At 51.7% G+C, this 26,690-nt stretch overlaps 1 long non-coding RNA gene across 3 annotated transcripts in view; it reads left to right on the top strand.

The window, feature by feature from the left end:
- The window catches only part of LOC140386691 (uncharacterized), a 289,681-nt gene that overhangs the window by 257,622 nt on the left and 5,369 nt on the right, over positions 1–26,690 (top strand). For 2 of the 3 annotated variants that reach the window (XR_011933652.1, XR_011933653.1), the window contains one exon: positions 22,529–22,737. This is a non-coding gene — a long non-coding RNA (uncharacterized lncRNA). Of the gene's footprint in view, positions 1–2,176; positions 2,322–22,528; positions 22,738–26,690 lie in introns of all 3 variants that reach the window. The other variant, XR_011933654.1, reaches the window with a different exon arrangement.

Genomic DNA, 26,690 nt, shown 5'->3' with positions numbered 1-26,690 from the left:
CTGTTCGGCACCTTGAGCAGATCTCGTTTTTGGCCTTTCTCGCTATTCACCGGCCTCGTTTCACTTGAGTGAGAGCGCAACTAGGCTGAAAGATCGCGCCCAAAGTTCTCCCGCTGAAGGAGAATTGCAACCGAGAATTTATGCATGACTAGGAATATGAGGGATTCCTGAAGGAGTCCTGCTATCGGGCCGCCAGTTTGAGCAGGCTGCCGAATGGCAAAATCCCACGTGCGATTGCAATGCATTTATCCCTCTTTGATGTGGTTGCAAACATTGGGGTTTAAGCACTTAGAGTCACTCATCCATGAAGGGAGATAACTGAATCAATGCTACAGCTGGTTTGTGGAAGCTGTCGATGACAGTTCACTACTAGAAAGGAATGAATGGCTTGCAGCTAATGGATCTGTATGGTTGCAACACAGGTCACAGCTGTTGTCCTTCGAGGAATGGACTCGTGGAGGCTCCAAGTGTAATTCTATTCACTGCCCCTGTCTGGACCGCTCTCTAGCTTCAGACAGGGGTCCCTTTTCTGGGGGGGGGGGGGGGTGGGTTCATTTAGTTTGGGGTCTCTGTGGGGGATCCCTCTATATAAGAGGTCCCTGTGGGGGTATTCCTTCAGTTAGGAGGTTCCTCTGGCCGTGCTTTTAGTCAGGGGGTCTCTGTGGGGGTCCCTTTAGTTGGTGGGTCTGTGTGGGGGTTTCATTCATTTCAGGGGACCTGGGGACTCTCCCTAATCATGGGATCTCTGGGGGGGGGGGTCTCCCTACTCATGCGGTCCCTGGGGAGGGGACTCCATATTAAGGGGATCCCTCGAGTTACCCCCCTATTAAGCGAGTCTCCCTATTAAACGGGTCCCTGCGGAGTGGGGACATGGAGAAGGGCGTGGATGGTACATGAGGGGGGCAAGTACTGCATTGTGGTGGTGGGGGGGGGGGGACCTAAGGGGTTATCCCCTTGGCCCACCGCGAGGTCCACCACGTCAGAAGAAGTCATCCACTCCCAGGTGCTTCCTGCCCAGGGGACTGGAGAAACACGGAGGACCGGAGGATAGGGTGCAGGGCCCGCTAAATGCATGCAAATAGATCATTAACGGAGGGGGGGGATTGATGTCATTGGGGGCGGGGCTTGACATCATTGGGGGCAGCCTGTCACAGCACCAGGGAGCGGGGCATGATGTAGGGGCCCTACGATGAAGGAGAGCTCCGAAAAATGTAAGTCCATCTCTGCAGTTGGTGCCAGGTCAATTGAAATTTTCAAACTTGAGATTGATCAATTTATGTTAGGTATTTAAAGGTAAGTGGAACTCCGATAGTGACCAATCATGATCTAACTGAAGGACGGAACAGGATTCAGGGGTGAATGGCCTACTCCTGATCCTATTTTACAACTGCCAAGTGATTTAACTGATAAGTTTAACTCACATTACATCAGTGATTCCATTTCAAAAAGCACTTAATTGGCTATTAATGTTTTGGAATGTCCTGAGGTAATGAAAAGCACTATGGAAATGCATTATTTCTTTCACTCAATCCCCAGCTGTACTACGTGTTAAGCAGGGATTGCACAGCGAGTCACTAAAATTCCTTGACGAAATTTTAAGAGAGTGAAGATGTTGGCAAGCACCAAGAGTGAGAGGAAGAATCAAAGATATTTGGGAACTGTTAAAGCTCCTTAAAAAAGTAGGGTTTGACAGCACCCCGGACGTAGTCAGGGTAAGCTAGCACTGCGATGCAACCGAGACCCATTGCAAGATTCCTATAATATATAAGAACAATAAGAGGATTGGTGCAGAGAGAATCGAGCAGTCAGGTCTACAATTTGCCTTGAGATTTAGATACTTGGATAAACGCATTGAGCGGTTTGTAACCTTGGTGACATTTAAATGTGGTCCTCTGTTGCTTTTAGAACTAAATAGAGAATCTGACATTACTGGGGTCAGGAACTAGTGGAACAATTTGTGATTTCCAATGGTTTGGGCTTTGTGGTCAGAACGGAAGGAATGGCATTCATTGTTTATGACCTTGACAGAATTTTCATGGCTGGTTGAGCTGGCACATTGGTTGTCAAGTCCAGAGCCTTGCCCTTGACAGGGGGATTTCTACAGTCTTTGAATGGTGCAAGAAGCATCAAGGCTCTTCAACCAATCAGATTGAAGAATCCTCACTGTGCCACACAGGACTGAATTTTCTTGGCATCATGGAGATGGTTTGGAGATGGGGAAGCTGGGGCATCAATAAGGAACTCCGACACTGCCTTGCCTCCAGGTGAATTTCCAGGAGTTCGATGGTAACCTGCCTGACATCAACAAAATGTTATTTAAGGTTGGTAATGAACCACTTCACTGCAAATTCTTTGCTACAAGAAATTTTCTCTCCCCCCGCCCCCCCCCACCCCCCCCCCCCCCCCCCCCCCCCCCACCCCCACAACCTCCTTCCCCCACCATGTCCAATATATTTGGATTGGATTTTATTTCGTTTATTGTCACGTGTACCAAGGTACAGTGAAAAGTATTTTTCTGTGAGCTGCTCAACAGATCATTAAGTACAGGAAAAGAAAAGAAAAGAAAATATATAATAGGACAACACAAGGTACACAATGTAACTACATAAACACTGGCATTGGGTGAAGCATACAGGGGTGTAGTGTTCATGAGGTCAGTCCATAAGAGGGTCTTTTAGGAGTCTGGTAACAGTGGGGAAGAAACTGTTTTTGAGTCTGTGCGAGTTCTCAGACTTTTGTATCTCCTGCCTGATGGAAGAAGTTGGAAGAGTGAGTAAGCCGAGTGGGAGGAGTCTTTGATTATGCTGCCCGCTTTCCCCAGGCAGCGGGAGGTGTGGATGGAGATGGACTGGGTTGTGTTCACGTCTCTCTGAAGTCGTGGTAATGGAAATGGGAATGGTATGTGGTAATGGATCAGAGTTGGTTTTGCAAGAGTAGGTACAAACTGTGACTTAATTGAGGGTTTGCATTTATTCCCAGGCAGTAATACACAAAGAGGATGTATCGTCGAGCATCAGGCATTTCCTTGCATCATTCATGGTGATTGATGTCTCCACTAAGGCTTGCACTGCTGAAAAGGCAGTTGCTTCCCTCCAATTAGTGGAGCTTCCATGGCTCAGCCCGATGTCTGGATTGCACACTGGCCTCAAAATTTGACCCACCGAATCAAAGCCAGGAAGTATAAATCAGATTTAAATCCTGTGCAGAGAATGAAGTAAAGAGAGGGAAATAAAAGTGCATTAAGAGAATTAAATAAAATAGCCATGCGGAAAAAGTAAAAAAATTCATTTTTATGTATTTTTAAAAAAAACTATTTAAGTTTTTCCATTTTAACAAATCACAAAGCCAGAGGAATGCTTCAGCAAAAATGTCTCAACATACATAGATACAGAGGAAGTCTCCTTAACTGAGCAAGGATGTTCTTGTTATAAAGGAGTGCAGCGAAGATTTACCACTGGGGTGACAGGACTGACATTCGAGGAGAGATTGAATCAGTTAGGATTGTCTTTGCTGGGCTTCAGAAGAATGGGAGGGATCTCATAGAAACCTATAAAATTCTAACAGGACTGGACAGGGTAGATGCAGGGAGAATGTTCCCAATGGTCGGTGTGTCCAGAACCAGGAATCACAATCTGAGGATACGGGGTAGAACATTTAGGTCCGAGATGAGGAGAATTTTCTTCACCCAGAGAGTGGTGAGGCTGTGGAATTCGTTATCTCAGGAAGTAGTTGAAGCCAAAACATTGTGGGCGCAATTTAATGGCCATGCTGCTTCCGAGATGCAGCATGCCGCAGTGCACTGTGGCCGAGAGAAGTCGTGAGACTCCGCTCCTGGGAACTACCCAGCTCACAATGCCTTGTGCAATCTGACAGGATGTTGTTAGATGTTGTGATGGGAATCCCACCCATTGTGGGCACGATTACTTTTTAGCAAATTTGCATATTAGAGCGAGACAGCTAGTCTCACTTTACGCAGATTCCTGAGTTACCCGAGGCGTGGGATCAATCTCATGCACGGGGGACTTCTTCAACACTTTGGCCCCGACGCAACATGGAGCAGGGGTTCTAGGGCCGGAAGTGGAAGAAAGTAGGCCCGGGGGGTGGGAGAGGCCGGCCCGCCGATCGGTGAGCCCCGATCGCGGGCCTGATCCCATCGGAGGCCCCCACCCGGTGGAGGACCGCCCCCGACAGGTCGCGCAGAGTTCCTGCCGGCAGCGACCAGGGGTGAATGGCGCCAGCGGGACTCTGCCGTTTCCACGCGGCCGCTCGGTCCATCTGGGCCGGAGAATCGGCGGCCCCGCCGTGGCCAGCGACCGGCACTGTGCCATACACGCCGGCGCAAATGGCGCCGATTCTCCGCACCTTGGAGAATCGGGCGCCGGCGGCGTGGCGCGGTTGCGGCGATTCTCCGGCCCGGCGCGGGGTTCGGAGAATCTCGCCATTGGTGCTTTTCTGAGAATTGTTTATTAATTTCAAATGTATTGCGACACTTGGCCGGAATTGACCATAGCCCAGAGGGTCGTAACATTAAACTTTTCTGACATGTCCAGTGGGTGAATATAGTAACCTCCTGCGTTTATTTTGATGCTGAGTTATTGCTGAGATAGTGTAGCCTATGGAAAAACAGATAATTTCTACAGCGTGGTAAACCACTTGCACCTCTATTAGGTGATGTACGGTAGGACCTGTACTGCAGGTACATTCTTAGTCCCTGCCTGCTGGCTCCGCCCAGTAGGCGGAGTATAAATATGTGTGTCCTCCATGCTGCAGCCATTTCACCAGCTGCTGTGGGAGGCCACACATCTTACAGCAATAAAGCCTCATTTGTACCCAACTCAAGTCTTTGTGCAATTGATCGTGCCTCAATTTATTGCACTACGATTTTCAAAAGATGGACCTCCGAATCAAACCAGATCACCTGCAGCTGGATCCGCAATCAAGCGACGCCAAAAATGACTTTCAACACTGGCTAGCTTGCTTCGAGGCGTACATCAACTCGGCGTCCACCCCTCATAGATCATAGATCATAGAATTTACAGTGCAGAAGGAGGCCATTCGGCCCATCGAGTCTGCACCGGCTCTTGGAAAGAGCACCCTACCCAAGTTCAGCACCTCCACCCTATCCCCATAACCCAGTAACCCCACCCAACACTAAGGGCAATTTTGGACACTAAGGGCAATTTATCATGGCCAATCCACCTAACTCGCACATCTTTGGACTGTGGGAGGAAACCGGAGCACCCGGAGGAAACCCATGCACACACAGGGAGGATGTGCAGACTCCGCACAGACAGTGACCCAAGCCGGAATCGAACCTGGGACCCTGGAGCTGTGAAGCAATTGTGCTATCCACAATGCTACTGTGCTGCCCTGTCTCGGAGGCTCAGAAGATACAGATCCTGTACTCAAAATTGAGCTCCAGCGTCTTTCCGCTAATCCAGGCCGCGCCGAACTATGCCGAAGCCATGACGCTTCTCAAGGAGAATTACGCTCAGAAGACGAACACGCTCTTCGCCAGGCACGTACTCGCCACTCGCTCTCAACTCCCTGGTGAGTCCATAGAAGACTTCTGGCGGGCCCTAATCCCACTCGTCCGGGACTGTGACTGTCAGGCCGTTACGGCCACTGAACATTCAAACCTCCTTATGCGTTTGTTACGGGGATTGGGTCGGACCTCATACGCCAGCGACTGTTGGAGGGGGCCACGCTCGACCTAGTGGAGACAAAGAAACTAGCGCTCTCCATGACGGTCGCCTCGCGCATCGTTCAGGCCTACACCCCCAGCAGCGCGGCACACCCCTCCTACGCATCGTGGACCCCACAGACGGCCGCCCAGCGGGGGCCTTACACAGCCAATACGCCTGCTCCATGCACCAGACAGCAAATCATGGGGGTCCCCGATGTTATTTCTGCGACCAGCAGAAGCAACCCCGCCAACGCTGCCCAGCCCGCGCTGCCCTTTGTAAGGCCTGCGGCAAGAAGGGGCACTTCGCCGAGGTGTGCCAGGCCTGTTCAGTTGCCGCTATCGCCCCCACCCCCCTCGTTTACGGATAATGGGCACCGCATCTTCCCCCCCCCCCCCCGAGCAACACGTGCGGCCCATGGGTGCCGACATCTTGTCCAACCCCCGCCATTTTGTACTCCTCTAGATCTTCATCCGCCATTTTGTACTCCTCGAGATCTTCAGCCGCCGCCATCTTGTCTCCCCCACGGCACATGGGCACCACCAGCGTTCAAGGACCAGGGCCCCCCGGGCTCCCCATCATCCTACACCAGCGACGACCGACCACGACTCGCCTCAGTGACCATCGACCAGTCTCGTCCGCACAATCTGGCCACCGCATCGACCAACATGAAAGTAAACGGACACGTGACCTCTTGCCTGCTGGACTCCGGGAGCACTGAAAGCTTCATCCACCAGGATACAGTAAGGCGCTGCTCCCTCGCGGTACACCCCGCCAATCAAAGAATCTCCCTGGCCTCCAGATCCCATTCCGTGGCAATCGGGGGGTGCTGGACTGTCATACTCACGGTCCAGGGCATAGAATTCAGCGGCTTCCGCCTCCATGTCCTCCCTAACCTCTGCGCTGCCCTACTGCTAGGCCTGGTTGTCCAGTGCAACCTCCAGAGTCTAACCCTGAAATTCGGCAGACCACTACCACCCCTCACTGTGTGCAGTCTCGCGACCCTAAAAGTCGATCCGCCTTCCCTCTTCGCCAATCTAACCCCGGATTGCAAACCCGTCACCACCAGGAGCAGCCGGTACAGCGCCCAGGACAAGACCTTCATCAGGTCCGAGGTCCAGCGGCTGCTTCGGGAAGGCATCATCGAGGCCAGCAACAGCCCCTGGAGAGCCCACGTGGTCGTAGTTAAAACTGGGGAGAAACACAGAATGGTCGTGGACTACAGCCAGACCATCAATTGGTACACGCAGCTCAACGCGTACCCCCTCCCATGCAAATCTGATATGGTCAATCAGATTGCACTGTACCAGGTCTTCTCAACTGTAGACCTCAAATCCGCCTACCACCAGCTCCCCGTTCGTAAATCGGACCGTCCATATGTTAAGTAGTGGGTTAAGAGACATTGCAATTAGTTGCCTCATTTATGTTAAGTATCCATTAATTGACACTGATATGTAAAGGTGCTTCAGGTGGCCTCTGTCAGGTGATGTATAGAGAGATTTGTGCAAAGGCTGTTGGAAGGAAATAAATGTGTGTTTGTGAAAAAGGAACAGAACTTTAGACTCTTCATATCACAGCAACTAAAATGTCTTACTGCCTTCGAGGCGGACGGCTGCCTCTATCATTTCCTCAAGGTTCCCTTCGACGTTACCAATGGGGTCTCGGTCTTCCAAAGGGAGATGGACCGAATGGTCGACCGGTACGGTTTGCGGGCCACCTTTCCGCACCTAGACAACGTCACCATCTGCGGCCATGATCAGCAGGACCACTATGGCAACCTTGTCAAATTTCTCCACACCGCCCCTCTCCTAAACTTCACCTACAACAAGGAGAAGTGCGTGTTTAGCATGACCCGCTTAGCCATCTTTGGCTATGTGGTCCAGAACGGAGTTCTGGGGTCCGATCCCAACCGCATGCGCCCCCTCATGGAGCTCCCCCTCCCCCACTGCCCCAAGGCCCTCAAACGCTGCCTGGGGTTCTTTTCATACTGCGCGCAGTGGGCCCCAACCTATGCGGACAAGGCCCACCCACTCATACTGTCCACCCATTTTCCCCTGATGGCCGGGGCACAACAGGCCTTCACCCGTATCAGAGCCGATATCGCCAAGGCCGGCATTCACACAGTAGACACGACACTGCCCTTGTAGAGAGCGACGCATCAGACGTCTGCTCGAGCTCTCCACCTATAATTACGAGATTTTGTATCGCCCCAGCAAGCTCAACGAGCCCCCAGACGCCCTATCCCGAGGTACATGTGCCAGCGCACAGGTAGACCGACTCCAGACCCTGCACAACTGTCTTTGTCACCCGGGAGTCACACGGTTGTACCATTTCATAAAGGCACGCAATCTGCCCTACTCCGTCGAGGAAGTACGGACTATCACCAGGGACTGCCAGGTCTGTGCGGAGTGCAAGCCGGACTTCTACCGGCCGGACCGTGCGCGCCTGGTGAAGGCCTCCCGCCCCTTTGAGCGCCTCAGTGTGGATTTCAAAGGGCCCTCACCTCCACCGACCGTAACACGTATTTTCTCAGTGTAGTCGATGAGTACTCCAGATTCCCCTTCGCCATCCCATGCCCCGATATGACGTCTGCCACCGTCATCAAAGCCCTCAACACAATCTTTGCTCTGTTCGGTTTCCCCGCCTCCATCCACAGTATGTTCCCCGGAGCGGAGAAACTACGTCATCTTCTTCACAGCCTTCAACACGTCATTGATGACGATGAACATCTTGCCAAGGTCATCCCCACACCCCCACTACTTGCCTTCAAACAACCGCGCAATCTCAAACGAACCATTGTTTGCAGCAAACTACCCAGTCTTCAGAACAGTGACCACGACACCACACAACCCTGTCATGGCAATCTCTGCAAGACGTGCCAGATCATCAACATGGATACCACTATTACACGTGAGAACACCACCCACCAGGTACGCGGTACATACTCGTGCGACTCGGCCAACGTTGTCTACCTCATACGCTGCAGGAAAGGATGTCCCGAAGCGTGGTACATTGGCGAGACCATGCAGACGCTGCGACAACGAATGAATGGACATCGCGCAACAATCACCAGGCAGGAATGTTCCCTTCCAGTCGGGGAACACTTCAGCAGTCAAGGGCATTCAGCCTCTGATCTCCGGGTAAGCGTTCTCCAAGGCGGCCTTCAGGACCCGCGACAACGCAGAATCGCCGAGCAGAAACTTATAGCCAAGTTCCGCACACATGAGTGCGGCCTCAACCGGGACCTGGGATTCATGTCGCATTACATTCATCCCCCACCATCTGGCCTGCGAAATCCTACCAACTGTCCTGGCTTGGTACAATTCACACCTCCTTAACCTGGGGTTACCCCATCTCTGGATCTGTAAAGATTTAATCACCTGCTAATGCTCGCATTCCAAGCATTGTTTGGCATCTTTGAATTTGTCTATATATGTGTTTCTGGAACAGACCTCTTCATTCATCTGAGGAAGGAGCAGCGCTCCGAAAGCTAGTGACATCGAAACAAACCTGTTGGGCTTTAACCTGGTGTTGTAAGACTTCGTACTGTACATCCACAGTGACAGGGGATCCTCATTCATGAGTGATGAGCTGCGTCAGTTCCTGCTCAGCAGGGGTATCGCCTCCAGCAGAACGACAAGCTACAACCCCCGGGGAAACGGACAGGTAGAGAGGGAGAATGGGATGGTATGGATGGCTGTCCAACTGGCCCTACTGTCCAGGAACCTCCCAGCCTCTCGCTGGCAGGAGGTCCTCCCTGATGCACTACACTCCATTCGATCACTGCTGTGCACCGCCACTAACAACACATCCCATGAACGTCTTTTTGCCTTCCCCAGGAAGTCCACATCCGGGGTGTCGCTCCCGACTTGGCTCACAGCTCCAGGACTGTCCTGCTCCGTAGGCACGTCCGACTCCACAAGGCGGACCCGTTGGTGGAAAGGGTGCAATTGCTCCATGCAAACCCCCAGTATGCCTACGTGGCATACCCCGACGGCCGCCAGGATACTGTCTCCCTCAGGGACCTGGCACCAGCAGGTCACACGCGCACCCCCCCCCCCCCTGCCCCGGCGCTCCCAGCAGCAACCCCCCGGGACCATCCGTCCTTCCCCTGCCCACGCTCGAGGATGAAGAGGATTTTGGCATGCTCCCAGAGTCACCGAACATCAGGCCAGCATCGACATCACCGCCACCACTACGTCGCTCCCAGCGGCACATCAAGGCCCAGGACCGGTTAAACCTCTAACTGGTCCACTGGACTTCAAAAGACATTTTTTCCCCCAGAAATTGTAAATGTAAAAGGAAAACCATTGTTGTAAATAGTTCTCCACCACTCCCGCCGGACTCAATTTTAACAGGGGGTGAATGTGGTAAACCACTGTTACACCTCTATTAGGTGATGTACGGTAGGACCTGTACTACAGGTACATTGGTAGTCCCTGCCTGCTGGCTCCGCCCAGTAGGCAGAGTATAAATATGTGTGTCCTCCATGCTGCAGCCATTTCGCCAGCTGTTGTGGGAGGCCACACATCTTCGAGCAATAAAGCCTCAGTTGTACCCAACTCAAGTCTTTGTGCAATTGATCGTGCTTCATACAGCGACTCCTCGATTTGTGCATTGATCTCCCCTTGCTATCTGATGTTACTCTAAGATAATGATGGACATTATTAGCCTGACTGATCTTTTCAAAACAAAATCCATGCCATTGTTTTCTGAAATTAAAATAATACATTCAATAATACTGCACAAACGCTAGTGCAAGCTTCAAACACAGTCTGATCAATATAAGACAAGCTCTCTGAGTGTTCAATGCCTCAGATGATGCAGCTTCAGCATTGTTAGTTGAATGGTACACTGTCAGATGATGAAATCAATAATGAGCTGACACAAAGGGTTATCAGAGAATTTGCTGAATATGTGAACATTTGTTAGCAGAACTCTCATTAGACTAGTTCAATGTGTCATTCACAGTGTCTACAACCTACATATAAAGTCACGACATCCAGTTTCACTGCAGTCCTAAGCTACAGTGGAATGTCGAAGTGCTAAATGATGAAATTCCATTTTACCATCCTGATGGTAATATGGTACAATGATACCATGTGGTTGACGAATCAAAGCAATCATTTTATATCAGTTAATCTACAGCAAACCCAGACATACCTGAGGAAATTCCCCAGTGGTGAAGAACTTTGGGGAAATTAAATACAAAGCCATGGGTTTCTCCCAAATATTTCACACTTACCATGTCATCTCGCAAATTACTCATACACTTAAAAATAATTATTTGTTTACGGGATGTGGGCATCAGTGGCCAGAAGCATTTATCACACACCCCTAATTGCCCTTGAGAAGGTGAAGGCGTGTTGCGAAATATTATTTTATTCAAGGGATCAAATAGTGCAAATGGGGTGATTGTCCCCAAATACCTTTGGTGTGCAAGACACTCCTAGGTGACCAAGATGGGGTCTTAAGTTGATTAGGTAAGCAGCGTTTTGTACCGAGACTCTGGCCGGAATATGCTGGAATTTGCCGGCCCCTGCAGGAGAGCTGGTGAGCCATTGAAATTCTCGTTCATATTGTCGGGACCGGCGAAGATTCTGGCAGTGTAATGGGCTGGAGGATTTCAGCCGATATGTTGGTGAAGGAATGGAAGCTTACTCTAGGGTATGCCACTCTAAGGATCATTACGCCGCTGATTACTGGCGCTCATTAAGGAGGCTACATGGTTTTGATGGTTTGTGTTTGTCCTAACCCCCTCTCTAACAAAAAGTAACGGAGTGGGAGTAAACTTGTTGTTGAAGGTTTTGAGCGCTGCTTTCTCTTTACCTTCCACTTGCTGCTGGAGATTTGACGAAGAATTTTGAAATGCACAAGGAGAATCTTTGGAACAATTTGTCCAGACTTCACCAAATACTCTTTATTCTTGGAATTCTTGGTGAACTTCACTGATTAAAAGTAAGTGTTGAGTAATTTTATTATATAGAAGTCACCAGGAGAAATGGAGTGCTTGGCTATTGGTATTTTACCAGTCCCCCCCCCCCCTTTGCTTGCAGAAGGAACAGGAAGAGGAGATGAAGCCAGGATTGCTGCAGAAGAGAGGGACAGGAGGGATAGCAAGGTGAGGTGCCCTTCTCCCTATATGTATGGGACATCCTTCCTTTGGGCCACATCCACCAGGCCATAGATGCATAAAGGTTTACAGCACAGAAAAGGCCCTTCGGTCCACTGTGTCTGTGCTGGTCAAAAACAACCACCTAAGTATTTTAATCTCATTTTCCAGAGCTTGGCTCATTGCCCTGTATGTTTTGGCATCGCAAGTGCACATCTAAATACTTAAAATGTTATGAGGGTCTTTGCCTCTACCATCCTTTCAGGCAGTGAGTTCCAAACTCCCACCACTCTCTGGGTGAAAAGCTTTTTCCTCACATCCCCTCTAAACCTCCTGTCGTCTACCTTAAACCTATGCCCCCTGTCATTTATCCGACCACCAAGGGGCACATTTTCTTCCTGTCTACTCTATGACCCTCATAATTTTATAGAAGGAACAGGAAGAGGAGATGAAGCCTACTCTATGCCCCCCTCAGTCTCCTCTGTTCCTTGGAAAAAAATCCCCAGTCTATCCAATCTCTCTTCATAACTAACACTCGCCAGTCCAAGCGATATCCTGGTAAATCTCCTTTGCACCCTGTCCAGTGCTATCACATCCCGCCTGTAATGTGGATTCCACAACTGCACACAATATTCTAGCTGTGGTCTAACCAACGTTTTATTCAACTCCATCTCCATCATAACCTCCCAGCTCTTAAACTCTATACTTCAGCTGATAAAGTTATATGCCTTCTGAACCACTGTATCCACCTGTTCTGTCACCTGAAGGGACTGGTGTACATGCATCCTAGGTGCTTCCCAAGGTTCTGCCATTCATCGTGTATTCCCTTGCCTTCTTTATCCTGCCCAAGTCAGAGAATCTTTACAGTGCAGAAGGAGGCCATTCGGTCCAGTGAGTTTGCACTGACCTTCTGAAAGAGCACCCAACCTAGTCCCACTCTCCCGCCTATCCCTGCAACCTCACCCAAACTTTGGACACTAAGGGGCAATTTAACATGGTCAACCCCACCTAGCCTACACATCTTTGGGCTGTGGGAGGAAACCGGAGCACCTGGGGAAAGCCCATGAAGACACTGGGAGAACATGCAACACCACACAGACAGTCACCCAAGGCAAGAATTAAAACCGGGTTCCTGGCGCTGTGGGGCAGCAGTGCTAACCACTGTGCCACCATGCCACCATTCTTGGCATCCTGTACCACACATGAGAGTCCTTTGATTTGCTCCTTGAGTCATCCTAAAATGTGCCGCTGTCTGTCAACCATCCCATCAGCACATATTCAGTGGAAGTGGGTGAGTGGAACCCATATTATACCATGCTGTGAAAATTGCACCTAGAATCATAGAATCATTGAATTTACAGTGCAGAAGGAGGCCATTCTGCCCATCAAGTCTGCACCGGCTCTTGGAAAGAGCACCCTACCCAAGGTCCACACCTCCACCTGATTTGCTATGTTGTAGGTGTAACATAAGCGGCTTCCTTGTGGTGCACTTGACAAAGGAAGGTTCAGACGTGGAGATAACTTCAACGCGTTTATTAAACTATTTATACTTCTATTTCTCTGGTTCAACACTACTGCTAATCCTACTATAGCTACCCAGACTGACTAACCAGTTATTGCAATCCACGTGGTGAGTGTAATATTGAATCAACCCTGTGTCTGTACTCACTGACTGTCTCCACTGGAAAGAGACAGATCATGTGTGCGGTGTCCTTATATATATGGGTTGGTGTAATGCCCCCCTGTGGTCGCGTCACCTCCTTGTGTATCGTGAATGTCTATTGGTCGTGTCCTATCTACTTGATCTATCGGTTGAGTGTGTGTGTGTGAGATGTCTCTGGTGCTCCCTCTAGTGTCTAGCTAGCCTACATGTATTTACATTGATGCACATCACCACATCCCCCCCCCCCTTTTATAGGTTCATATTTTCTGTACACTTTAAGAAAATTGGACAAAGAACAGGTAGATAAGGTAAGGTATATACAAGTCATGGGAACAGTGATTAAACAATAAGTCCAAATCATTCGTGTGAGTCCAAAAACCATCAGTCATCATGGTCAAATGTCTCTCTTGGTTATGAACGCCATCAATGTCCCTGTGTATCAGGAACCAAGAAGTGGTCAAATCACTTTGCTGTCTGATTTTGGAGTCCCTTTCTTTTTTCGATGTTTGTGATGGTGCTGTCGGATGGCATCTTGTAGCTGATAAGGTGTTGACGTTGAAGAGGTACCATCAACAGTATCATTCGAGGTCATGGATGTGCCATATGTTGAAGTTGGATAAGACTGTACATACTGGTTCTGGCCACATGCTGTGTAGGAAGGGTGATCCTGCTGAGAACCATTGAAGCTTGTCGAATTGGAAACAGAGTTGCTGCTTGCATAAATACCTGGTGATGGTGTGAAACTAGAACCTTGCATCTGAAAGGAATATGCCGTCTGGCCAGACTGGGGTGCAGCAAATCCTGGGCTGTAACTAAGGCATCCAGTCTGTAGTGCAGATTGCACTTGCGGTAGTCCTCCTTCGGTCTTGATTCCATTAATGGGCAATCCGTAGTGCTGGCCTGTTTGAGAATATGCTGCATAAACTGCAGGCTGCTGCATGCCTGAATACTGGGTTTGTCCAGCATGAGCTGTCATTGGCTGCACTGCTGGTGTGGAAAAAATGTGTGGATATAGCTGTGTTGAATATTGGTGTATTCCTCTTGGACTGTAGCCGCTGCTTGTTATTACTGACCCAGTGTAATTGTTAAGTGATCCATCTCCTGTCATTGTGGCATCTGCTGTCATCACTGAGGTTGCGGCACTCCCTGTCTGGAGTAAAGTCTGGCTTACGTGAATCAGAGTCGGCGTTTGGTTGCTCCCCATCTGGAGTCTGGTCTGTTTTAACTGAGTTAGTGTTGGTTTGTTGATGCGCCCCGTCCAGAGTCTTAGCAGGTTCACTGGAGTCAGCTGAGATTTCCTGAAGCTGCACGTCTGGAGTCGGAACATGCAGGAATGCATTGACTTGTGGAGAGGTTCGAGCGAATGAGGGTGGAAGTAGCGTGGTGTCACCGGAGTCACCAGTGGTCTCACAGTGATTGTCGAGTGCCTCTGTACACGCTAGCTGAGGTCTGTCACTTTGCGCAGCTTGCATGGGAAGTGGGATGCTGTCGTCACTCGTCCCACATACCGTGGGTAGATCCTCAGTAGCTGCTTGTTGTTCACTTGGGTTGAGTACATTGTCAGAGTCTTCATCTGGTGGTGCAAACAATGTGGGTGGACTGTCATTGTCTTGCAGTTGTCCTTCATTTGGGCTTGGACTGTGATCTTCACTTTGTTCTTCACTGTAGCATGATAGACCATCATGGTCGTCCTGCTGTCACTGGAGCGTGGTAGACTGTCATAGTCTTCTTGCTGTTTACTTGAGCATGGCAGACTTGCATCGTTTGCTGCTGGTTGGTCAGAGGAGGTTGCTAGACCCTCATGGCCTTGTTCCTGCAAGGACTGCGCGTCGGAGTCTTGCGTTGCTTCTATCGTGGAGGCTGTCCACGAGCTCGCTGTGGAGGCTTGTGACACTGGAGTCACTTCTTGTTCGGGCAAGGACTGCGCTCTGGAGTCTTGCGTTTCTGAAATTGTGGAGGCTGTCCATGAGCTCGCTGTGGAGGCTTGTGACACTGGAGTCACTTCTTGTTCATGCACGGACTGTGGTGTGGAGTCTTGCGTGTCTTCTTTCGTAGTGTTAGGAACCCTGAGCAGTGCGTGCACCACGCTCTGTGTGACAGCAGGCCGCTCTCTGTGGGTTTGTACCGCTCTCTGACTCTTGGTTTCAGGCTGCAGCATCATCCTGCACTCACGAGTTGGGATGTCATATCTGCTGGGCTGAAGATCCTCAAATCCAAAGAGCGAATCCGCGTCTGCGTCGGATTCAATACGGGGTCGCCAATGTGCAACACGTCTAGTTGCGGTTCGGATTTGGTACTGGGGTAGTCTCCCAAGGTGAAAGGTTCGTCTGTGTCATTGTCTTCTAGGACCATATTGATGTGTTGGGTGTTCTGGATCCGTGGAACACATACAGGTCACCAACACTTGAAATAGTGCAACAATATTTTATTGAATCATTAACTGTTTAACATACTCAGACTGTGGGTTAACACGATACTAGCTTTAACTAAAGACCTTTGCCTTGTCCTAACCAGTTGATGTACTCAGTATGTGGTGAATGTCTGTTACAGGCTGTGAGCTCTGTCCTCCTAGCTAGTTGCAACTCGCATGAGCGGGAACTCTGATGCCCTCTGTCTTTATAGTGCGTGCGCTCTAACTGGTGATTGGCTGCCGTGTTGTGTGTGTTGATTGGTCCCACTGTGTGTCCATCAGTGTGTGTCTGCACCATGATATACTGGTGTATATTATGACATCCCCCCTTTTATAAAAAATGTACCTGCGGTGCAATAAATAGTGTATGGTGAATGTCCCTGACTACGTGTGTGCAAAATATTTACAGGACTATGTACATGATAACTAAGCTATTTACATGGGAAGGTGCCTGGTACAGAAAAACAGACGTCACAATAATAACGAGATGAACACTATATACAAACCACGTAAACGATTAAACGGAAGAACAGAACAAATCAGAAAGTCCATAACTCCACAAAGTTCACAAATTAAGTCTCTGAGGTGGGCGACGAATTCTGGTTGACCGTCGGGGTGGCACGCCACTCATCGTCTGGATCAATGCTGTATACCGACAGCGGCTGGTGTCTTTGCTTCAGGGACAGCCTGTTTTTTGTCATTACACCGACTCGAAAAGGCGCCTTCGGGTCCTCGGTGTCACTGCTGTTTGGGAGTTCCGCATCGGACTCGGTGACTGTGGGTTGAATTGGCCGGACATTCCTGCGAGGCTGGCTGAAGCGATATGAATTGGCAGGCTGAGCTGCTCGGCAGAAGGCAGCATAGTGGCCAAGTCTGCCACATCGTAGGCATTGTCGAGATTTGGCAGGGCATTGCTGTTTTAAATGGGCGGAGCCACAGTTGCTGCACATTGTAGCGTCAGCACGTTTGCTGCGCCACTGCGCATGCGCAGAGTGATTGTGCATGGTGCGCGCCTGCGCATTGCGTTCTTCAATCTCGCCGTCCCCTCGTTTGGTGCGCACAAGCGCGGGAGTCTGCGAAAAGCGCATGAAATGGCCGCCCTCATCCAGGCTGAGGCCCTGGAGGTGCTCAATCACTTGGACCCGTTCCGCCTCGTGGGGCTTGGATGTGGGTATACCGACTCGTGGCCTTTTTGTGTAAGACACAGGTCTCAATGGCGGTCGCTAGGGTGAGCTGCTTTACTTTGAGGAGCTGCTGTCATAGGGGGTCCGACTGAACACTGAAAACGATCTGATCGCGTATCATGGTGTCGGAGTTGGGCCCGTAGCTGCAAGACTGCGCAAGGATGCGGAGGTGCGTGAGAAAGGATTGGAAAGGTTCATCCTTACCCTGCAAACGCTGTAGGAACACGTAGCGCTCAAAACTTTCATTCACCTCTACGCTGCAGTGAGTGTTGAACTTGAGGAGGACCGTCTTGAACTTTGTTTTATCTTCATCATCCGCAAAGGTGAGAGAATTGAAAATGTGGATGGCATGGTCTCCGGCCATGGCGAGGAGGAGAGCAATCTTTCTGGTATCCGAGGCACCCTCCCTGTCTGTGGCTTCGAGGAAGAGCTGGAAGTGCTGTTTGAAAATCTTCCAGTTGGCCCCTAGGTTGCCGGCGATGCGGAGCGGCGGCGGCGGGCTGATGTTGTCCATGTTGCAGGATGATGGAATGCTGGCGGAAGGCAGATCACTTGCAGGTAGGTCTAAGAAGTGCTAATATCCTTCAACTCCTGGTATCATGATGTGTTGGGTGTTCTGGATCCTGGACACATACAGGTCACCAACCCTTGAAATAGTGCAACACTATTTTATTGAATCATTAACTGTTTAACATACTCAGACTGTGGGTTTACACGATACTAGCTTTAACTAAAGACCTTTGCCTTGTCCTAACCAGTCGATGCACTCAGCACATGGTGAATATCTGTGTTACAGGCTGTGAGCTCTGTCGTCCTAGCCAGCTGCAACTCGAATGAGCGGGAACTCTGATGCCCCCTGTCTTTATAGTGCGTGCGCTCTAACTGGTGATTGGCTGCGGTGTTGTTTGTGTTGATTGGTCCCACTGTGTGTCCATCAGTGTGTGTCTGCACCATGATATACTGGTGTATATTATGACACATATCATCACTGTTTGCATCGGAGCTGGCATTGGGCTCGCGAGGTCCAGAGAAAATGTAAAGGTCGGTATCGAAGTATTCAAGGTCGGAATCTTTGGTTTGGGCGTAGGTAACTGCTTGTTGCAGGGTTCTTCAGAGGTTAATTTCACTTCCTGGTTCAATTTGAGGCATTGTGCTGTCATTCCAGGTGAAGGAAGGTTGTTTTACGGCTTTAAAATATTTTTTCTTTGATTTGGGACGTTTCCGCTTTAAATGGGCGTGGTTCGGGCCCTCTGACATCATGGCACATGTGACGTAGCGCGTAGGAAGCGATTGCGCATGCGCAAATCGCTGTTCCTTTACCGATGGCCGTTTTCGTGACCTTCCCGTTCTGCGCGCTTCTCGCGCAACTGCGCAAGTGCAGTCCCTTTAGAAAGATGGCCGCCGACCAAAATCATTCTCTGCTCCGGGATCTCGGCCTCGAGGTGAGCACTGGTGCTTCTCTTACCTTTTCTTGCTGGTTGGAGTGTGTTTCCCTCACAGTGTTTGCTGAATTTGTCCAGGACTGCCTGGAAGTCGCTCCTGTTTTGCCCCTTGGAGAACTTTAATTTTTAAAAGATTTCTTCTGCCCTGGCAACAGCGATGGTGAGGAGAAGCTCTGTTTTTCCAGGACCGGCCACTTCTTCTAGTTCGGCTGCCACCAGGAATATTTCAAACTTTTGCCGGAATGCCCGCCAGTTTTCGCGGAGATCGCCGTGGCACTGGAGCTGCTGCGGAACCCGGATCTCGAACATCTTGCCTGGGTATCGTTGCTGGTTGTCACTGTACGCTGAGGTGATGGTTGTCACTGTACGCTGAGGTATGGCTATGTGGATTGAAACAGTTCACTCCTGGTATCATGATTTGTTATGTTGTAGGTGTAACATAAGCGGTTTCCTTGTGGTGCACTTGACAAAGGAAGGTTCAGACGTGGAGATAACTTCAACACGTTTATTAAACTATTTACACTTCTATCGGTTGAGTGTGTGTGTGTGTGTGTGTGATGTCACTGGTGCTCCCTCTAGTGTCTAGCTAGCCTGCATTATTTATATTGATGCACATCACCACACCACCCTATCCCCATAACCCAGTAACACCACCCAGCACTAAGGGCAATTTTGGACACTATGGACAATTTAGCACGGCCAATCCACCTAATCCGCACATCTTTGGACTGTGGGATGAAACCAGAGCACCCGGTGGAAACCCACGCACACATGGAGAATGTGCAGACTCCGCACAGACAGTGACCCAAGCCGGGAGTTGAACCTGGGACCCTGGAGCTGTGAAGCAATTGTGCTATCCACAATGCTTCCGTGCTGCACCTGATCAGCTCTTGAGTGCTAAATGTGCACAGTCTCTGTTTTAGTTTCAAACAGGTAAGTCTTATTACTACAGCACCTATTTAGTGCCCGTTTTCACACTTCCACCAAAATAAGTTCCTAATTTCTTCCACTGTCTCCCAACTTGCACACCAAAATATTGCATGCAATTTTAAGTTTACGACATGCTGGATGCAGGGGATGGGAGTATCTGACAATGCTTAGGAAACTCAAGTGTAAATGCATCCGTCAGTGATTTTTTAACCTGGGTCCTGCAGTAACAGATGATTTCTAGATTTCCTCACCAATTAGTTAAGCATGGATTACATCAACCCACAAGATGTGACTTCAACTCCTCTATTTAAAGGGACACCAAACATTGAAGTTGAAGTAGTTGGAGGTAGAAAGGAGAGAGAAACAAGTCTTGTCATGGAAGGTAGAATGTCCAGCTATGTCTGACTTCAGTGTGAGAAACGGGCGAAGACGAGGGGCTCTCTGGCCCTCCGAGCTTGCAGGACCTTCGCCGCTGCCGTCTGTCCTCCATCCTATGGTTGGTTCTGTGGGTCTGCCCCAGGTTCGTCCTCCAGCCACCACGGTCTGGTGCCTTCTCATCCTCCTCCGGGGTGGCCACACATTCCTCCCCCTCCAACTCTAGCACGTCGCCCTGCTGCTGTTCCAGGTTGTGAAGAGAACAGCAGACAAGTGCAAAGCAGGTGACCCTCTGAAAGGTGCACTGTAAGGACAGCCTGGTGAGCACAAGGCCACATGCGTGCCATCTATTACCCCCTGGACCTGGGGCAGCCCGGGGTGACGGGGGAGAATCCTGCTGCCCGGGCATTTTGTTGGGCCTGGTCCATGTCAAACTTTATATAGTTCACTGCCCGGGCAAACAGGGCACCCGTGACCTCACAGATGCACTTGTGGCTGTAGCTTGTGAACCCGCACGTAACCTTACCTGTACTGGGCACTGGTCTCCTGAACGTTGCACACACCCACCCTCTGGTCGCAGACCAGCCCTGGGTGTTCGGATGTTTGCTGCTGCCTTGGTTATGTTGCTTCCTGCAGTGTTCAGGCACAGTGTCCAGGCCTCATTGTCTGATCGGGATGCTAGGCAATAACTCCCACATGTTACATGGCCCGCCCACCCACGGAATCCACTTGGGAGTTGTGAAGTGCTCACTTAACTACAATTGCTAAATTTCCTGTTAGCAATAACCATCAGCTGCATGGCCAGAGGCCTTCAAGGTCAGTGGTAGTTATGGGTGGTCAGTGAGGCAGAGAGGCGAGGGCTGGGGTTGACCCCATAATGCGTGCACATGATCCAGGGTGTGGCTACTCACTTCCTCGGGTCCCCGTAGCAGCCATTCCGCCAGCTTCATGTTTTTAAAAAGGTGTACTAATTGACTCCCATGTAACTTGCTGGGGAGGCCATTATTTGTATGGAGATTGGCCTTAAGTGGTGCTTATTAGTTTCTTGCCACGCTTCGACGGGATTGATGCACTATCAATTACCACAAGGACGAGAGTACTGGAATAATCGAGGCTTTATTGAGCAAAGATGTGGTGCCTCCTGTAGCTGGAACCAGAATGGCTGCAGCACCGGTGAGCACACACATTTATACACCACCTACTGGGCGGAGCCAGCAGGCAGGGATTTACCCATGTACCTCTAGTTTACGGGCAGTGCCGTAATACATGTAATACAACTAGTGGTGACTACCACAGGGATCATGACTTTGCCAATGGGAGTGGGCCAGTTAGTTAACAGACCGATCAACGCCCGGCTTGATTCTCGATTTTTGCCTCTCCCACAATCTGACAGTCGTGTCGAGCTCTCGCTCAAGCACAACATGGCCATTAAATCGCATCCAATGTTGGTAAATGTAATCTCTGACTGCTCATGTGTAAGCAGAATCTCGAAAAGCAGCATTCTCCTTGACTTAGTAATGATAAGTGACCGAGACAATATTCAAAAAATATCTCCTTGGAGGATATGAACTGCTGAAGATTGAAGATGAAATTGATCTAAGATTCTGAGATACCAGGTCCTGGACATTAGTAGAGATGAACTGAAACATATTTAAAAGCATAACCGTGAGTATCCAAGCTAAATACATACGTACAATTAGCAGGAATTGCTAATATGGCCTCAAATAGATTAACAACTTCACCAGATATAAAGAAGGAAATGCAACAAATCCTGCACAATAAAGGGATTCACTGGGGTGTAATTTCTGAAATACTTTAAAGGTGCAATTAAGTATCATAGAATCTCTACAGTGCAGAAAGAGGCCATTCAGCTCATCGAATCTGCATGACCCTCTGAAAAAGCATCCCACCCAGGCCCACTCCCCACCCTATCCCCGCAACCCCATAACCCCACCTAATGTTTGGAAACCAAGGGGCAATTTAGCTTGGCCTAAGCTGCACATCTTTGTAAGAACGAGAAGAGCGAGCTAGAAAAAGGTATGGTTTCAAAATAAAAACATAACTTGAAGAACAATGAATACTTGGAAGTGATTAAAGGTTGGAATCGAATCTAGGAGTTTAAATGGCTCACGCAAAGAATAATAGAGTTTCCGGACTGAGTTAAAGGCTGAAATCTAACTGAGGGGCTCTGATGGCTTATATATAGTATAATGGATACCTGGCAATGATTATAGGCTATAATCTAATGGAGGGATTTTTTGGTAATGGACATCTGGAAGTGGTTACACAGAGATTAATGGAAACATTTGAAAGTGATGTTAAAAATGAATGGATTTAGGGGAGGAAGTTCCAAAAGGTTGGGCTGAGGTTTCTAGAGAACCTGATACAAGAGTAACACAAGGGAGAAGGAGATACACAGAGGGCCAGGGCCATAGTACTGGAATGCACTAAAGAAGGCACAAGGCTGAAGAAGAAAGCCCATAGAGTTTTGCTAAGTTTGTTTCAGCCTGAGTAAATAGCCAAGGAGCAGAATCAAATGTATGAAATGTACACACACAAATACCAAGTAAGAAACTTTGTTTTACCCACTTGTTATTTCAAAGAAAACTTTATTTCTGGAGATGCGTGATGATGATTATGTTTCCTCCATTGTCATTCAATGTCTTGGTTTACTCTTTCTTTTTTTTAAAATAAATTTTGTGTACCCAATTAATTTTTTCCAATTAAGGGGCAATTTAGTGTGACCAATCCACCTAACCTACACATCTTTTGGGCTGTGGAGGCGACACCCACGCAAGCACAGGGAGAATGCACAAACTCCACATGGACAGTGACCCAGAGCCAGGATCGAACCTGGGACCTCAACGCCGTGAGGCAGCAATGCTAACCACTGTGCTGCCCGGTGGTTTACTCTTTCAAAAAGAAGCTACTTCATCGGTAAGTGACAAACCATGCAGTGGATTTACATCTCTTCTGCCAGTGAAATAGAGACCAGGGGCGTCATTCTCCGACCCCCCGCCGGGTCGGAGAATGGCCGTTGGCCGCCGTGAATCCCGCCCCCGCCCCCGCCGAAGTCTCCGAAGAAAAGGGTCCGTGCTGGGGTGGAGGTTGGGGGTTGGGGAGGGGGTCCGTGCCGGGGTGGAGGTTGGGGGGGGGTCCGTGCTGGGGTGGAGGTTGGGGGTTGGGGAGGGGGTCCATGCCGGGGTGGAGGTTGGGGGGGGGTCTGTGCTGGGGTGGAGGTTGGGGGTTGGGGAGGGGGTCCGTGCCGGGGTGGAGGTTGGGGAGGGGGTCCGTGCTGGGGTGGAGGTTGGGGGTTGGGGAGGGGGTCCGTGCCGGGGTGGAGGTTGGGGGGGGGGGTCCGTGCCGGGGTGGGTGATGGGAGGGCAAATGAGTTGGTCCACCTGGCCAGGTGCCAGCCTCCGACAGTTGGACTCATGCGGTCCATGCCACCTGGCTGGGGGGAGGAGGGGATATGGGCAATGATGACATGTCGTCGTTCCCCTCCCCCCCACCAGGCCGTCATGTTTTCAGACCATCCAGCGATGTTGGCCGCCGTGGTGGCAGCCGCTCATGTCTATGTTGCCCTGGATGAGGAGGAGGAGGAGGAGGAGGAGGAGGAGGAGCGTGCCAGAGAGGCGGCGCAGGCTGCCGCAGAGGGGCAGGCGGCAGCCGCCCAGGCTGGAGGGACACCTGACCGACAGGACGAGGAGGGGGAGGAGGACGTCGTGGCCCCACGGCAACGGAGGCACCCGAGGGCGCCCCGTGTGTACCGGCCCCGGCAGTCATACCAGGACCTCACGGACCGGGAATGCAGGAGGAGACTCCGGATGAGCCGGGAAACCGTGGCACACATCTGCCACCTGCTGGCACACCTGTCACCGCGTGGCACTGGCGGGGGACACCCTCTCCCCGTGTCCGTCAAGGTTACGGTGGCCCTGAACTTTTATGCAACGGGGTCATTCCAGGCACCGAGTGGGGACCTGTCCGGCATATCGCAGACATCGGTGCATCGGTGCATCCGGGCAGTGACAGATGCCCTTTATGCCATGGCGCACCGCTACATCCGCTTCCCCGTGGACTGGGCCAGCCAAGATGCCCGGGCCGTGGGCTTCTCTGCCATTGCCGGGTTCCCCATGGTCCAGGGCGCGATCGATGGGATGCACGTCGCCGTGCGGCCACCTGCAGATAACAGGGCCGTGTTCACTAATAGGAAGGGGACCTATTCGATGAACGTACAGGTGGTCTGCGACCACCGCATGATGATCCTGCACGTCTGCCCCCGTCACCCAGGCAGTGTACACGACTCATTCGTGTTGTCGCGGTCATCCATCCCCGGCATGTACGAGGGACGCCATCCCCGGCTGAGGGGCTGGTTGCTGGGCGACAGGGGCTACCCATTGCGATCGTGGCTGATGACGCCTATACGGAGGCCACGCAATGAGGCGGAGAACCGCTACAATGATGCCCATGTAGCGACAAGGGGAGTGATCGAGAGGTGCTTTGGCGTGCTGAAGATGCGTTTCAGGTGCCTGGACCTCTCTGGGGGCGCCCTCCAGTATCGGTCAGATAGGGTCGGCCGCATCATTGTGGTGTGCTGCGTCCTGCACAACATAGCCCAGCAGAGGGGCGATGTGCCGCAGGCAGAGGAGGGCGGAGTGGAGGAGCAGCAGGAAGAGGCCCAGTCCTCCCCAGATGAGGGGGATGGGGGCAATGGTCAGGGCAGACGGGGTAGACACAGACGAGTGGCTGTCCACCGTTACCGGCTGGCCCAGCGGGCACGGGACAGACTGATAGACGCCCGCTTCACTGACTAGATGGGCGTGGGAATCGGGTAGTATGGCCACAGACCGCACACCATGACAACAGCCGACCACCCACACCCCCCACCCATCCACCCACCCAGCACCCTCACCCCCCTCCCAAACCCCACACACCCCACCCGCATGCACACCACCCCCCCACTCCCAATTGCCGATCCACCGGCGGCACAACGGGTCGGGCTCACCGAGTTGCGGGTGGACGCGTGTCTATCGCAGGCCATGGAGAATGATGACAACCCGCCTCCGATGAGCTCCTGGCTCTACATCGTTGGACTATGTCTGACCCATGGCCACAGTACCACCATCCACCCAGACCATCCCTGCATGCGGCTGTGACACTGCAGCGCACGGTCTCGTCGTCTGCCCGGGGGATGTTGATGGCGGCCCAGGGGGAAGGGGGCAGACTCACCTGGGGCTGAGGTAAGACCACCCCTCACACACACACTTGCGCTCAACGTACATGACACCCCCGCACACTTTGGACAGAGCACAAAGACAGCTTCGGTAGGTGTAACATTGACTTTAATAACCAAAGGAGTTCATGCACGTGCCCTAGCGCCTAAAACTCATCTGTGCCCTGCACCCGTGCCAACTTACTCAGTGTCTAATTGTTTGGCCTTACGGGCCCTTTGACTACGTCTACGTGGTTCCCCAGACGGTACAGCAGAACTGGAGGTGGACTCCTGTGATTCCTGCCCTCTGACACTGGATCCCTTTGGCGGCCGTTTCCTGGGGCGTCCTGGCCTAGATGGGCCAGGCTGCGGCCCGGGCGACTGGGATGGCGAGCTGCCAGCCTGTCCTGCCCGTTGCCCACCCGATGCACCTGGGACGGAAGGGGGGGGAGTCCAAGGTGTCGCGGTGTACCGGGACCTCCCCTACAGAGGGAGCCGGGACGGACCACACCACCTCCTCCTCCCTCGGGGTGCCCGATGGCCCCCAGGCCTCTACATGGGTGGGGGATGCGAACGGACTGGCCATCCGACGCGCCCCCGACATCTGGCGCTGCCAGTCCTGGAGGCCCGTGCTGGTATCGACAGGGGTCTGCAGGTTTGCAGCCATGGAGCCCAGGGGGTTGTCGAACCCTGTCTGCGACAGTGCGACGCCAGCTCGCACATGGCCACTGGCGCCGATGCCCTCAGCGATGGCCTGCTGAGACTGGGCCATGGCCTGCAGAGACTGGGCCATGGCCTGCAGAGACTGGGCTATGGCCTGCTGAGACTGGGCCATGGCCTGCTGAGACTGGGCCATGGCCTGCTGAGACTGGGCTATGGCGTGCTGAGACTGGGCTATGGCGTTGAGCGCCTCTGCCATCTGGCGCTGGCACTGGCTCATGGCCTCCTGTGAGAGGGCAGCCATTTCCTGGGCCACAGACGCCGCCTGCACGGAAGGCCCCAGGCCTCGCAAACCGTTCCCCATGTCTGACACCGTCGCACCCATTGCCTCCACCGCGGACGCCACCCGTGCGGTGTCAGCCTGGGTGGCACGCATGACCGGGACCACTCCCAGCTCCTGGACGCGGGTGGACTCCTCCACCTGCGACCGCAGCCGCCGCAAGCCACCCGTCACCCTATTCGCTCGTCTCCGTGTCGGTGGTTGCATCGGATCTATGTGTGGGTGTGGTAACTGCAGGAACCCGGGATCCATCTGGGCGGCAGATGTTCGCTTGGCCTGGGCTGCCCTCCGACCGCCCGGTCCCTCTGCTGCTCCTACCTCCACCTGCTGTACCGGGACGGCTGTGTTCTGCGCACCAGTGAGTGTACCAAACGCCTCATCACTAAAGTGCCCAACCGTGGTGAGTGTTTCTGCGATGGTGGAGGGTGTTGGTGACAGCAGTGGCGTTGTGTCGTGCTCTTCGTCCCACTCTGAGTCCATGGCACTTTGGGGTGGGGGTTCGTCTCCACCCATCCACTCTGAGTCACTGTCCGGTATTTCGTCTTCCCGGGTAGGGGTGTCCTGGGTCGTGCTGTCCCGGGTAGTGCTGTCCCGGGTAGTGCTGTCCCGGGTAGTGCTGTCCCGGGTAGTGGTGTCCCGGGTAGGGGTGTCCTGGGTAGTGGTGTCCCGGGTAGGGGT

Source organism: Scyliorhinus torazame, chromosome 12 (genome assembly GCF_047496885.1).
Source record: "Scyliorhinus torazame isolate Kashiwa2021f chromosome 12, sScyTor2.1, whole genome shotgun sequence".
Classification (NCBI taxonomy): domain Eukaryota; kingdom Metazoa; phylum Chordata; class Chondrichthyes; order Carcharhiniformes; family Scyliorhinidae; genus Scyliorhinus; species Scyliorhinus torazame.
Note: the sequence above shows the minus strand (reverse complement) of the source record. Positions and strands in the feature narration are given on the sequence as shown.